Source organism: Triturus cristatus, chromosome 9 (assembly GCF_964204655.1).
Source record: "Triturus cristatus chromosome 9, aTriCri1.1, whole genome shotgun sequence".
Lineage (NCBI taxonomy): Eukaryota > Metazoa > Chordata > Amphibia > Caudata > Salamandridae > Triturus > Triturus cristatus.
This window is the reverse complement of record NC_140592.1, coordinates 670,075,238-670,087,439: the sequence shown is the minus strand read 5'-3', so window position 1 is coordinate 670,087,439 and position 12,202 is coordinate 670,075,238. Positions and strand designations below refer to the sequence as shown.

Here is a 12,202-nt window from a genome sequence, read left to right as displayed (position 1 = left end):
CATCAGGTTTTATTCATGATTTGAAGATTCCCCAATGCGGGAGGTCTCGACAGTGAGCACAACATGAAGGCAGGCAGGGAGAAGCACACAAGCGACAGAGAAACATAGAGTGAATGAAGTACTTAACCAAAAATAGAAAAAAAGTAGTGCTTGAAAAGCAGGCAGTGGAACAATTGAAGGCAGCCAATCAAAAGATATTGTAAAGAGGATATGGTCCACTGGAGGGACAAACACAAGTTTAACTATTTGGGGCATAAATAAAAAGCAGGCAAATACGAGATAAACGGAAGCCAACCAATGTGTTAGCAGAGGGGGGCCCTAAAGCCCCTGTATCTTCTTAGTATACCCACAATATGTCTTTTACAACCAGACAGCTGCACTGTCTGGTAGGCTCAACCTAAAAAACGACTTCCCTAAAAGTAAACAGTGGAAGGCTACCAGTCAGCCAAACAAAAGGATTATAAACCAGCATTTACAATGCAATGGTCTCGGCATTGTTAAAGTTAGAGCTATTGGCATTGCTCATGACATTGTTTTTGTTTTTAAAACATTTAAAGAAACGGCATTGTTATTTACAATGTCAATAGCTTAATCTCTCTTAAATGCGAGACCTATTGCATTTGCACACACGCACAAAGCCGCACACACGCACAAAGCCACCCACACAAAGCCACCTACACAGAGCTATTCACATAGAGCAACCCACACACAGACAGAGCCACCCACACATAGAGCCACCTACAAAAAAAAGCCACACTTCCCCCCACACACACACTTTCCCACACACACACTTTCTCACACACACACACACTCTCTCTCTCTCACACACACACACACACACACACACACACACACACCCTCTCCCACACACACCCTCTCCCACACACACCCTCTCCCACACACACCCTCTCCCACACACACACTCTCCCCCCCCACACACACTCTCCCCCCCCACACACACTCCCCCCACACTCCCCCCCCCCCCACACACACACTCTTCCCCCCACACACACATTCTCCCCCCCCCACACACACACACTCCCCCCCCCCCCCCCCCACACACACTCTCCCCCCCCACACACACACAGACCCTCTCCCACGCACACACACCCTCTCTCCCACACACACAGAGCCACACTCAGCACATGTAGATCAAGCTCATAGGAATATTTCATCCCGGCACGGGCCTCTGGCACTCTACCAAAAAGAGCTAGCTGCACATCAACAAAACAAATGTCTGATGGACACACTGATAAATAGTTATGTTAACAACTGAAAATCCTTTTGCACCAAGGACACTTCACCTTAAACGGTTGACATGAACGGAAAGTGAAGCAAAACTTTCTACATTTGAACAGAAATCATCTATAAAGATGGGTTAAAAATGAACAGACATAATGTATATAGATAGGCCAAAATGACAAAACGAATCTGCTTGAAAAAAGTCCTGCAGCCCAACATATTGTTTTGGTTTGGGCCCTTAAGACATGACAGTTTGCCTGACACGTATCTATCTAGAAGTCCTCACACGAGATTCAACGTCGTGGCTAAGCGAAGAATGAGCCAGGGCCGTAGGGGGGGGAGGGGGCTGGGTTGTAGAATAATCAATACCACAGGGTGTAACTTTGTTGTTTTACTGATTGAGTCGGTGAAAAGGGGCAGGGAAATATAAAATGGCTTTCAGTAAGACCTATAACCCAAAGACACTGTCCATAGATGGGTCACAACACGTGGTGCACTCTTACATACCGCTGTATGAACACTGATTAAACTGTGAATTTGGCGCAGCACAGTCACAAATCTGACAATGAGCACCCCATCTGCAAGGTCAGGCACCCAAGAAGTGAAAGAGCCCGCTGCGGTTTGAGTAGCGCTTAAATCCATATGCATTTTTTTAAGGGGGGTGCTGCTACGGGGGAAGTTGGACCCGATCGGGGGAATGTAATGCGGACTGCATCGCAGATGTGCGGATCGGATCGCTATTGTGAAAACCGTCCATGCAAGACGAGGCAGGGGTCGAAAAGAGGGTTCTACGAGATACCTAGAGCTCTCATTCATACTCCAGGCAACAGGCCCAGTCCACTGTATACTAGCTCCCAGTTCCTGTGCAGGAATATAAATCTGTGCGGACAGTAATGCTCCTCGGATGCTCACCTCGTTGTCGAATACTTTGACGGCCTCCATGTTGCTCTTTGAGTTGGGGCCGCTGCGAAATCAGCACGGGGATAGGGGTGTTGTGGTGTATGTCACTCTTGAGGCTCCACACTTCCCCGGGCTTTGCAGTTGCTCGAGTGACGCGCCCTAGCCCTGCCTCCTTCTCCTCCATGATCCCGGCATGGTCCTCCCAGTTTGATCGAAGAGTGCGGGCCCAGCAGACCTTGGGATCAGACCTACGCCGAGTGTCGGACAGTGAGGCGCGCGCACACCAGCAGCAAATGCAGCAGCGGCAGCAACAGCGACGACGACAACAGGCAAGATGGCGGCACTACCATTTCATATCTGGATGCATTATGTTCACCAAGAGCGAATGTACATGAAGCTCTTTCATACCTGTATTTTCGAATAAAATAAGTTTTATTTAAAAAGAGTATAGATGGATGATTAAAGATATCACTGACTTCTGAACTTCAACGGTTATAAATGATAGTGAGTTTCTATGGTATGCTGCTGTATCATTTAAACAAGCGCAGCCTTCGGTAGCGGAGACACGAATAAACACGAAAATGTCCCTGTAAAAAAAAAAAAAAAAGCGCCCACCACCAGTGTAAAAGGGGCGGGCTTAAAAAAGAGAAAGAATCGGAAAAAACACGCCCACGAATCCGAAAAAGACGGGGCTTTGTTTGGAGAGACAAAGCTCTTCTCCAATGGCTGCCCAGCATTTAAGAGGACAGCCAATGGAGAAGAGGAGAGAAGAGGGGCGGGTTCAAGCCCCACTACTCCAAGTCATTAAATCTCGCGAGCGAGACTGCGCAAGCGCAGCCTTAGCTAGCCGAGACCTAAAAACACTGTGTTCTAGTGAAGGGGCAAACGCAAGAAGATGAAGGCAAGCCATTGAATAAGAAGCATGCAAATAAGAATGACAAAGTTAACCAAGAGTAAGCAGTGGGCTGGCTTTAATCCCACTGTAAGGTCACAATAGGCTTTAGTACATTTCTAAAAGTAGTTTTTGGTCTCCAATTCTGAATCTGAGAATTTGCAACTGAAAACCTCTTTTGTACATTTGTTCCTTGGTATCTCGTAGCTTTACTGGGATAAAATTAGATATGAATCTGTGTCTGTGAGAATGTGTAGCCCCAGAGATTTCTGAGGGAGTGAATTCCAAGCTGCAGGCGTGGAATGGAACTACTCCACCAGGGACTGTTTATTTTTTATGCGAGTTAAAGGAATTCGAAGCATGTGATAGAGCGGGATACCTTGGTTAAGTAGAGCAGAGTGCTTGTTGAGAAGCGATAAACTTGCAGTTGAATTCCAGTTTGTATTCTCATGTGATGGTGTTGGAAACTGGAACGTCCACATTATTCCATCTACTACATGCATGAATAATTTTTTTTATTGTTAACACCACACACTTAAGCTTTATCTACTGATGACAGGAGCCCATGTGCTGTCTCTCTTGTCTCGACTGGTAAGCCTCCCTATCATGGTCACCCTTCTATTCCATTTTATTCTGCCAGCTCCGTGTGTCTACTTTTTTTTTTTACATGTCCACGTATTTCAGTGCATGATTAAGTATTTTATTGCCTGTGTTTAAAGGTTTTATTGAATTAAATACATTTTTTTTAATCGTTGCATGCTTTTGTGTGTCCTTACCTCGGCAGTTGATTCATGCAAGCCCTCTCTGGGTTCATAAAACAGCAGTTTTGCAGAAGGTTGGCGTCTGTCTGACCAGCCCTCCTCCTCCCCCTCCGCCCCTTTGGCATGTCTCCACTTAGCACCTGCTTGATTGCAAGCCTACAGTGCCCTGAATATGTGGGAAACCCTCCTGGTACCTGGTACTTTTGTCGCTCCGCCATCTAAAACTGAACAGAAGCATTGTCAAAGCCAGTAGGTCTCTAGTATGCAAGAGCTATTGACTTTGCCGATGTGTTTTAGCCATGATGTGCACCAGTGTTGCTGCTGATCAGCATGGCTAAAGGTTAGTGCCGTGGGAGTGCTGTGGAAGTGGTAGTGGAGAGGCGTAGAGGGGCATAAAGTGTTGCGGAGGGGCGTAGAGTTAAGTGGCATAGAGTATCCTAGTGGAATGGCATGGAGTGGATTGTTGTCGTAGAGTGGAGTGTCGGAAAGTGGATAAGCATAGGGTGGAGTAGCGTTGAGCGTAGAAAGTGCTGTGGAGTGGCCTATGGTGAAGTATCGTAGGGTGCAATCATAGGATGGAGTAAAGTGGTGTGGAGTGGCAGAGTGTTGTGGAGTTGTGTCGTGAATTGTCTTGCAAGTGAAGTGGCGCAGAGTGGGGGGGTGTCTGAATGGCATAGGATGGAGTATTGTAAAGAGGAGCGGTATAATGTGGACTAGAATGGAATAGTGTGGAGTGGTGTAGAGGGGTGTGAAGAATAGGATGGAGTATAGTAGGGTGGTGTAGAGTGCAGTGTCATAGAGGGTATACAGTGTAGTTGCGTAGAGGAAAGTATCATAGATTGGAGTAGAGTCGAGGGGCACAGAGTAGAGTAAAAGGTGTGTGGAGTGGAGTGGCCTAGAGTGAACTGGCATAGAAGTTGTGGAGTTAGATGGAGTAAAGTGTCATAGAGTGGCACTGAGGAGAGTGGGATAGAATGGAGTGTCAGAGTGACATTAGGAGTGCTGTGGAGTGTCGTAGAGTAACATGGAGTGCCGTAAGGTGGGTGGGCATAGAGTAGAGTGAAGTGTTGTGGACTGCCATTGAGTGGAGTGGCATGGAGTGTAGTAGAGCGGCACAGTGTTGTGGAGTGGCGTAGAGTGGACTGTCTTAGAGTGAAGTAAAGTGTTGTGGCGGGGCATGGGGTGTCGTGAAGTCAAGTATGCATGGTGGGGTGGTGCAATGCCGTTAGACAACACATTTTCAATTGAAATGACTGTTACATTTGCACAGACATACAGTTTTACTGATAAAACTCTGTAGTGCTCAAACGATAATGTGTGGAAATGGCATCATTTAGTGTATTGATTTGTTTTAATCGTATTAAAATATTGGTTTCGACCACACTTCAGAATTACCCCCCAAGAATTGCTTCATTTATGGTTTCCTAATTCGGATGTATTCCAAAATATTTGCACAGTTTGTTTCCAACATTTACATTTCGTCCTGAGCATTTCCTTTCGCACTCCCAGAACTCCAGATAAATCCTCTCACTTTGAAATCCAAGCAAAAAAGTAAACACCAAGCTCCCTCGGAAAACGGAGCCCGACATTTGGCCTCTGTCTTAGAATGCACAGCAGATGTGATGTGATGAGATAAGAACAAAGTGTAGGAGCCTGTTTACAGAAAGCGAGCACATGTGGAAAAATACAGTAAACCGGGTATGCTCCACAGGAGGGACAAGGCACACTGGATACCCTCAAACAAATAAAGCCAGCAAATAAAAAGCAAGCAAATGTGAGTTATAAACCACAGAGCCAATGGTAAGCAATAAGCAGAATGCATACCCAGGTCAGCTTTCAGAAAGTCCCAAAAGTGTCTTTGCAAACAGAAGGAGTGCTGTCTCTGCATTCTGCGTTTCTTCTCTGTGAATGGAATTCACTCCCGGATTCATGTATAGCAGAGTTTCCTATCACTCTTCAGTAACCCATCTCCTGCTTCGTTACGAATTCCAAGGACCAGGGACTCCATAAATAATCTCGTATCTCCTTGGGGAAGAAAGAGGAGGTGCAAAGAGAAAGCCCTCTTTCCGCCTCATTAGTGAGCACTGTCCTTGGGTTCTATGTCCATCCATGATCTTAGAGCAATATCCCTTGTACGCACTGTGTATCACTGCTTGTGCCATAGAGGTGAATGCAGTTATATTGATGGTGTAAAATTGGGTACCCAAATTAAGCTCTGTGGGCACCTCCGTTTGCAAGGTTAAGCAGGTTAGAATTGTTCTAGGAGATGGTGCGGGTTAGGGGCTCTTGATACACCACAACAAAGTAAATAACACATAAGCAAATCAATGTCCTGCTACTAGTATAATTATGGCTAAAAGGACTGATACCTTGTTATGTGTTTAATTTTCAAAGAAATACTTTCTCTCGACTTGGAGTTGGGATGAGGTTTCTTAAATTAATCGTAAAACCCAAGCAGTATAGTTGATTGTATTGTTTTGTGACCTCTTTCAACTGAATTTGTCTTCAATAGCAATCATCCATGGAAGGGTAACCATGAGCCTACCTGAACTGCAAGTGCTTAGCATTTACTGTAAACTGCAGGGTTACACTGGAAGCTGATTTACAGATATACAACCGGACAGCAGTGTGCATCAGTACTCCCGGATTGGTTGTATACATATATGCTGGGCCACTGGAATTATGCGTCAGGGTTGACAAAATTATACAGCGGGAAAAGGCAATTTATGCATAATGTTAACACAATCTGGGCAGAGGTTTCACCTTATTACTACCACTTTGACATGCAAATACAGACATAAGCAAGAGAAATGTGACAAGCCAACCTTTGTGAAGGGCCTTTCGCTGCACAGCATCATGTGTCGCAGCGTTTGTAGTAAACTTTGATTCGTTTGAGCTAGAAACCGTTTTGTTGGGCTGAAATTTGCAGATTATCAATTATGTGACAAATGCAGCAAATTCATAATTATGTGGAAAATGCAGCGGCCCCAGAATCCCATATTTCCAGTGGCGCTTCATTTATTTAGTGGTTTAAATGAACCTCGATGGAGAATGTTTTGCTGTTTTGGATTACGTTTTACTTATATATTTTGAAAATGTATACAATGCTTACTTAGCCTAAAGGATGACCTTGAGCTAAACTTTGTTTACTTTAATCAATAGTTAATGTTTATTAGATTTGTCAGTAAGATATTTACACTCTCCTGAATTTAGTAACACATAGAAGGATAGCAGGGGAGTCATGAGTTTGAGATGGAGACTACAGAAATAAAGGGGTCTGAAGGAAAGCTGGTCCTTTGCCTCTCATAGCCTTGTGACAGATCAAGAGGGTCTTTAAAAAAGACAATCTTTCACAATGTGTAGGCCATTCAATTTTTTAAAAGGCTGAAGATTGAAGCATGGAATGGCAGATTCAGTAAGAGAAGTGTCAACACTTTTTATACAGTTTAAAGACTGCTTAACAGTTAGGAAGGAAGTCCAAGATACAGGGTCATACTATAGTAAAGTCAGCAGAAAAAAGTGACTTCCTGAATCACTGTTGAATGTCAGGAAGAAGGAAGGGGAGTAATACGTTTCCCCAACATCTATATATAAGTGAACAGAAGTGACCTTAATTATTTGGGCAAAAGGTGAGGCATTATCAGGAAGTATGCCAAGATTTTGTTTTGAATCCACAAGGGTGGCTGAGGAAGACGCCCTGTTCTTTAGGCCACAAGCTGTGAGACCACACAATGAGGGTTCACCTAATCAAGACACTGTTTTTAGCAGAGTTTTGCTTGCTGGAACTATTCTCTTACATAGACTGATAACAAAGACATGCAATTATGAAAGTTTAATTGGATCAGTTAAGAGTTTGCATCAAATTATCATTATCTTTGCTGTTAATTGCTAGGATATGATAGAAAGCCCACGTAAGTGGGAAAGCTGAACTATAAGGCTGCACAAACATTGAAACAAGTGAAATTCAGAAAAGGGTCTTCAAGGGTTCAAAGTGAGCAATTTACAGGTCAATTGGAGAGAATGAAGAGTAATTGCTCGAGTATGACCAGTACAGAAGGATAAGATGCATGCATGCTCATTGGCCTAAATCCTGTAGCTAGAAAATCGGGGGAAATAAGAGTAGAATGGGAAACAGTATCAAATGCTGCCAAGAAATCTAACAGAATCAAATGGGCAGTACCTCCCTGTTCTTGATCATTCTGAGTTGAACAGCGTGATTATATGATCAAGAATGTTGTAGGAGTTGGAGGATGAAAACTATTGATTTATTTTTCAAAGTCCATTGCAAGGAACACAGATCTAGTGAAAATTACCATCAACAGAGGCATCTGCTGACAGTGCGAATGCAGATGCTTGTTTCTAGTTATCAGGGACTCCGCAGGTATGAGAGAGCGGTTGCCCTGCTCAGTAAGGGCAATGGCTACTATTTCCGTGGCCAGAAACAATGGAGAAGAGAATAAAAGCTGATGTAAGAAGGTGGACGTAAATTAATTTAGTTGAAGATATTGTAGCCACCAAGTACTTCACAATGAAAGAATTGCATGAAGAAAATCATTCTTTCTGATGGCTGTATCTTCCTGTAGATTCCTTACCTTATGAAGGCTCCTTCAGGGTTCAGACTGGGCTTGAAAACTTTTCCACTAGCTAGGACTACCCAGTGCCACCAATTGCATGACTCTACCGAGGTGTATTAGATTCCAGGTGGTGCTGTGACCTCATGTCCTTTTTTCCACACTTCTGTGATGGGGGCTAAAGCTCTCTCTCTGTGTTTTACTTACTAATTCCTCCGCTTTAAACAGCGACGTGTTCAAATGTTACCTCAAAGAACCTCTGGATACAAGCCTTGTACAAGGTGCCAGAAGAAGAGCTGTTTTTCGCACTCTGACGACGGAAGGAACATTGTGTGGATGTGGTGTTTCGGTTCTGGACATGAAACCACAGCCTGGAACTCCTGCCCTCCACGGACCGAAAGCTGTCGGGAGTGGGAGACAAGGTGATTTTTGAGATTAGGCCCATAGGGGGAAAGTTCCCTCCTGCAGGCTTGACGAATACTTCAACTCCCATCCGTACGCTGCCTTCTAATATTGATCCTGGCGTTTAGTTAGATTTGTAAAATACTAGTGACCTAGATATTTCACTAGAAGGGAACTTTTTCTACCTCTCTGGCTGTGTTTCGGAGGAGGTCTCAACTTTTACAACATTCATTTGCCAGGATGCAGGGGCCTTGAAACTGACTTTGCCTTCTGCTAAAGGGAAGGCTAACATTCTGACTAAGACCGTGCAATCATCCACACGTTCTGGGGACCCCCACTGAGATTCATTGAGGGCCTCTCAGACACTATAATTTGTGCTTGGAAGAAACCCTTTTTTGGCCCTACAGTTGACATATTCCAGATACCTTAGGTCTGCTCCAGGTGACTTGCACTTTTTGTTCTTATGCTCTGATGGATGAATCCCTGCAAACTGGGGGGGTCTTGGCAACCATTCATCCCTCTGCAGCCTCAGATTATTATACTCAAGGATGCTTCTCAATGTGCTATGGTGATTCTTGTGGCAACATGATCATGTAAAGTTTTTTGACCATGTGGCAGCAGAGTCTGCGCATGGGCTCGAGCCTGAGGGCGCCCGATCTTCGTTGAAGGCCATACTCCCTTCCGTGCTAGAGAACAGTGCACAAATTCTATCAGACAGCATCAGTGCCATCTTGTATAACAACTAACTAGGCAGAATTGGGTTGTGGCTCCTATGTTTGGAGATGATTCGTCTGCAGACATGGGTGCAGTGGTGGTGAGTGTTCCCAGTAGTGCCATCAGGATTCCTCAATATGAGAGCAGATGCCCTCAGTTGTCTCTTCCTTGAGGACAAACAGTCGGAGCCGCATCTCAAAGTTACAGATGTGATCTCTCCAGGTAGAGGTTTCCATTTATGAATGTCTTCAGCATGGCATCGAACAGGAAGTGCCCTCTGTTTTGTGCCATACATTTCCCATCAGGTGGTTTCAACTGGGCTCATGGCCTACTGTATGAATTCCTGATGATCCCACTCCTATCCAGCATGGAAACTATGGGATGATCATGCTCAACTGATTGTCACCCTAGACTGGGTGAGGAGGATCTAGTATGAAGATGTGTTATCTGCACTTAGCCACCTCTTCCTCTCTGAGTCGACATGCTCTCACATTGGTGGTTTGGTCCTCCACCCAAATACCCAGACATTTCAGCTGCCTGCATGGAGATTGGGAAATGCCAACTAACTTAATTTTCCCTTCCTGATGAGGTCTGAAAAGATCATCTTGGCAGCCAACAAAGCCTGCAATCAAGTCCAGCTACACAGGCTGCTGTACGAAGTGTTTTCGGTTTGTATGTTGTAAGATATTAATCCTTTTAAACCTCTACAACCAATGTCCTGATGTTTGCACTGCCCCTTACATAGCCAGCTCTGGACATTGCCACAGTTAAAGGCTAACTGGCAACATTCTTTTTTTTGTATCTTTCTGACCAACCTTCTCTGTTTAAATCACCACTTGTGGCTCCATTTCTAGATGGTATTTCCATTTGAGTCAATTCCCAGGTGCCTTGTTCTACTTCTCACACTAAAAGACATTCGGTTGATGATGATCACTTTTGCTCATAGGGTCTCAGAATTTCTGGCCCTATAGGTTTGTCCACCCTTCACTCTTTTCTACCCAGGTAAGTTGGTCCTTGCATTTGCATTCATGTAGCGCTTACTGCCCCTGACCTTCACACCTACCCATCCTTTTCAGGTCGAGCCTAGGCAACACATGCTCTGCGAGGTATGCTGTATTCGAGTATGGACTTGAAGCTCCGCCTACTCTCTGCCCATATTTTTCATTGGCTTTTGTAAATGCTGGCTTCTGATTCGTTAATAGGCTTGTTAATCCCTCCTTAGTATTGCCTTCTCTTCATTTGTAACCTCCCATGAGGACTGGCACTTTTACTTCTGTTACATGGTGTGTCTTATTTAGTCTGTAAGCATTATTTTCTCTAATGAGTTTCTCCTACTGCAGTCATGCCATGCTTTCCTGCAAAATTCAGCGCGCCATGTGTACTTTCCCTTTTTCGTAGCAGCCCGGGACAATAGCTGCTGCTTCTTTGAAATTAAATCCGTCTCGCGTTTACAAGAGTTTGACTATTGTCATTGTAAATGACAATGCCTCTTATTTATGTGTTAATTATCAAAACCGATGAATAAAATGAATTGTCATTTACAATGCTAATATCTTAAACTCTCACAAATGCAAGACCTATAGCCTTGCACATGCTTGTTTAAGTCTGGCTTGACAACGAAGCGGTCTCCAGACATAATGCGATCAACCTAAAAAAAGGTCTTAAGGAGTACTACATACAGAGAGGAGATTTTGTTCGGCCTATATGTAGGTAGCCAGGAGCATGTATTTTGAGAAGGTATAAGTTGTCTGCTTCCACAGAAAAAGTGCATCCCCTTTACACAGCTGTGATTGTTTTGTTTATTTATCCAGCTACCTTAGCCAGTAGCAGTATAGCTGCCTGACCTTGAACTTTCAGTGCATGACATTGTAATGCTGTTGTCTCAGATAACTTGATACATTATGGCGATTGTTTTTCTCAGGCAACAGCACAGATGGAAGGAGGACAGATACAGCACCCTCGCAGTCCATCCTTGCACCTGCAGCAAAAAAAGACTCCTAAACGTGACCTAGGAGACGTCATATTTTACCCAGCAAAATTCATGTTTTTTTACACAGTGGCTAGCTGTGGATTTTGAGCCCCAGCTCAGCCAGCACCTAGGGAAACCTATGAAACCAGCAAATCTTTGGAAACTAAACACCTGTGGGAGTCCAGGGAGGGATGACTTGCGTGGCTCCCACCAGGTTCCCCCAATTCTCCTGAGAAAAACAACACCTCACTAGTGAGGCTGGGCAATTACAAAACAACCTGGTTTCACAAGGGGAGCACCTGCGTTTTTGGTCCCTTTGGTGTGTTTTTGGTCGCAAGTAGCTATAACTTGTGCCCTTAGGTAACTATAAATCACCCCCCCCCCCCATGCACAGTTTTGACATCAATAATTTCATCCAAGTGTTGCAGTAATGTTATGAATTATGTCCTAGAAGATGTCATTAGAGATGTAAGATGTGGGGTAATTTAACAGTGCATGGTCAGGAGTTGTAGTTAACTTAGGGCATGAGTTGTAGTTACTTAAGATAATTAAAACTGTTGAAGTTCAGTGGTTTTCGTTCGTTTAAAATGGCATGTTCTAACTGCCATTTTCACCTACCTATAACCTCTGTGGGGTTTTTTTTTTAAAGTGAATTTGTAGGGTCAGCTGTTTTGCCATTGGTCTGTCTGAGTTTCATTTAATGATTCAGTCCACACCAGTCACTGTTTTTCTTGCCCTGTGAATTGTCATT

The 12,202-nt window shown here is 44.2% G+C and overlaps 1 protein-coding gene across 1 annotated transcript in view; it reads left to right on the top strand.

Moving 5' to 3' along the window:
* The window catches only part of RAB1B (RAB1B, member RAS oncogene family), a 194,481-nt gene that overhangs the window by 77,711 nt on the left and 104,568 nt on the right, over positions 1 to 12,202 (top strand). The gene's annotated exons all lie outside the window — the stretch shown is intronic.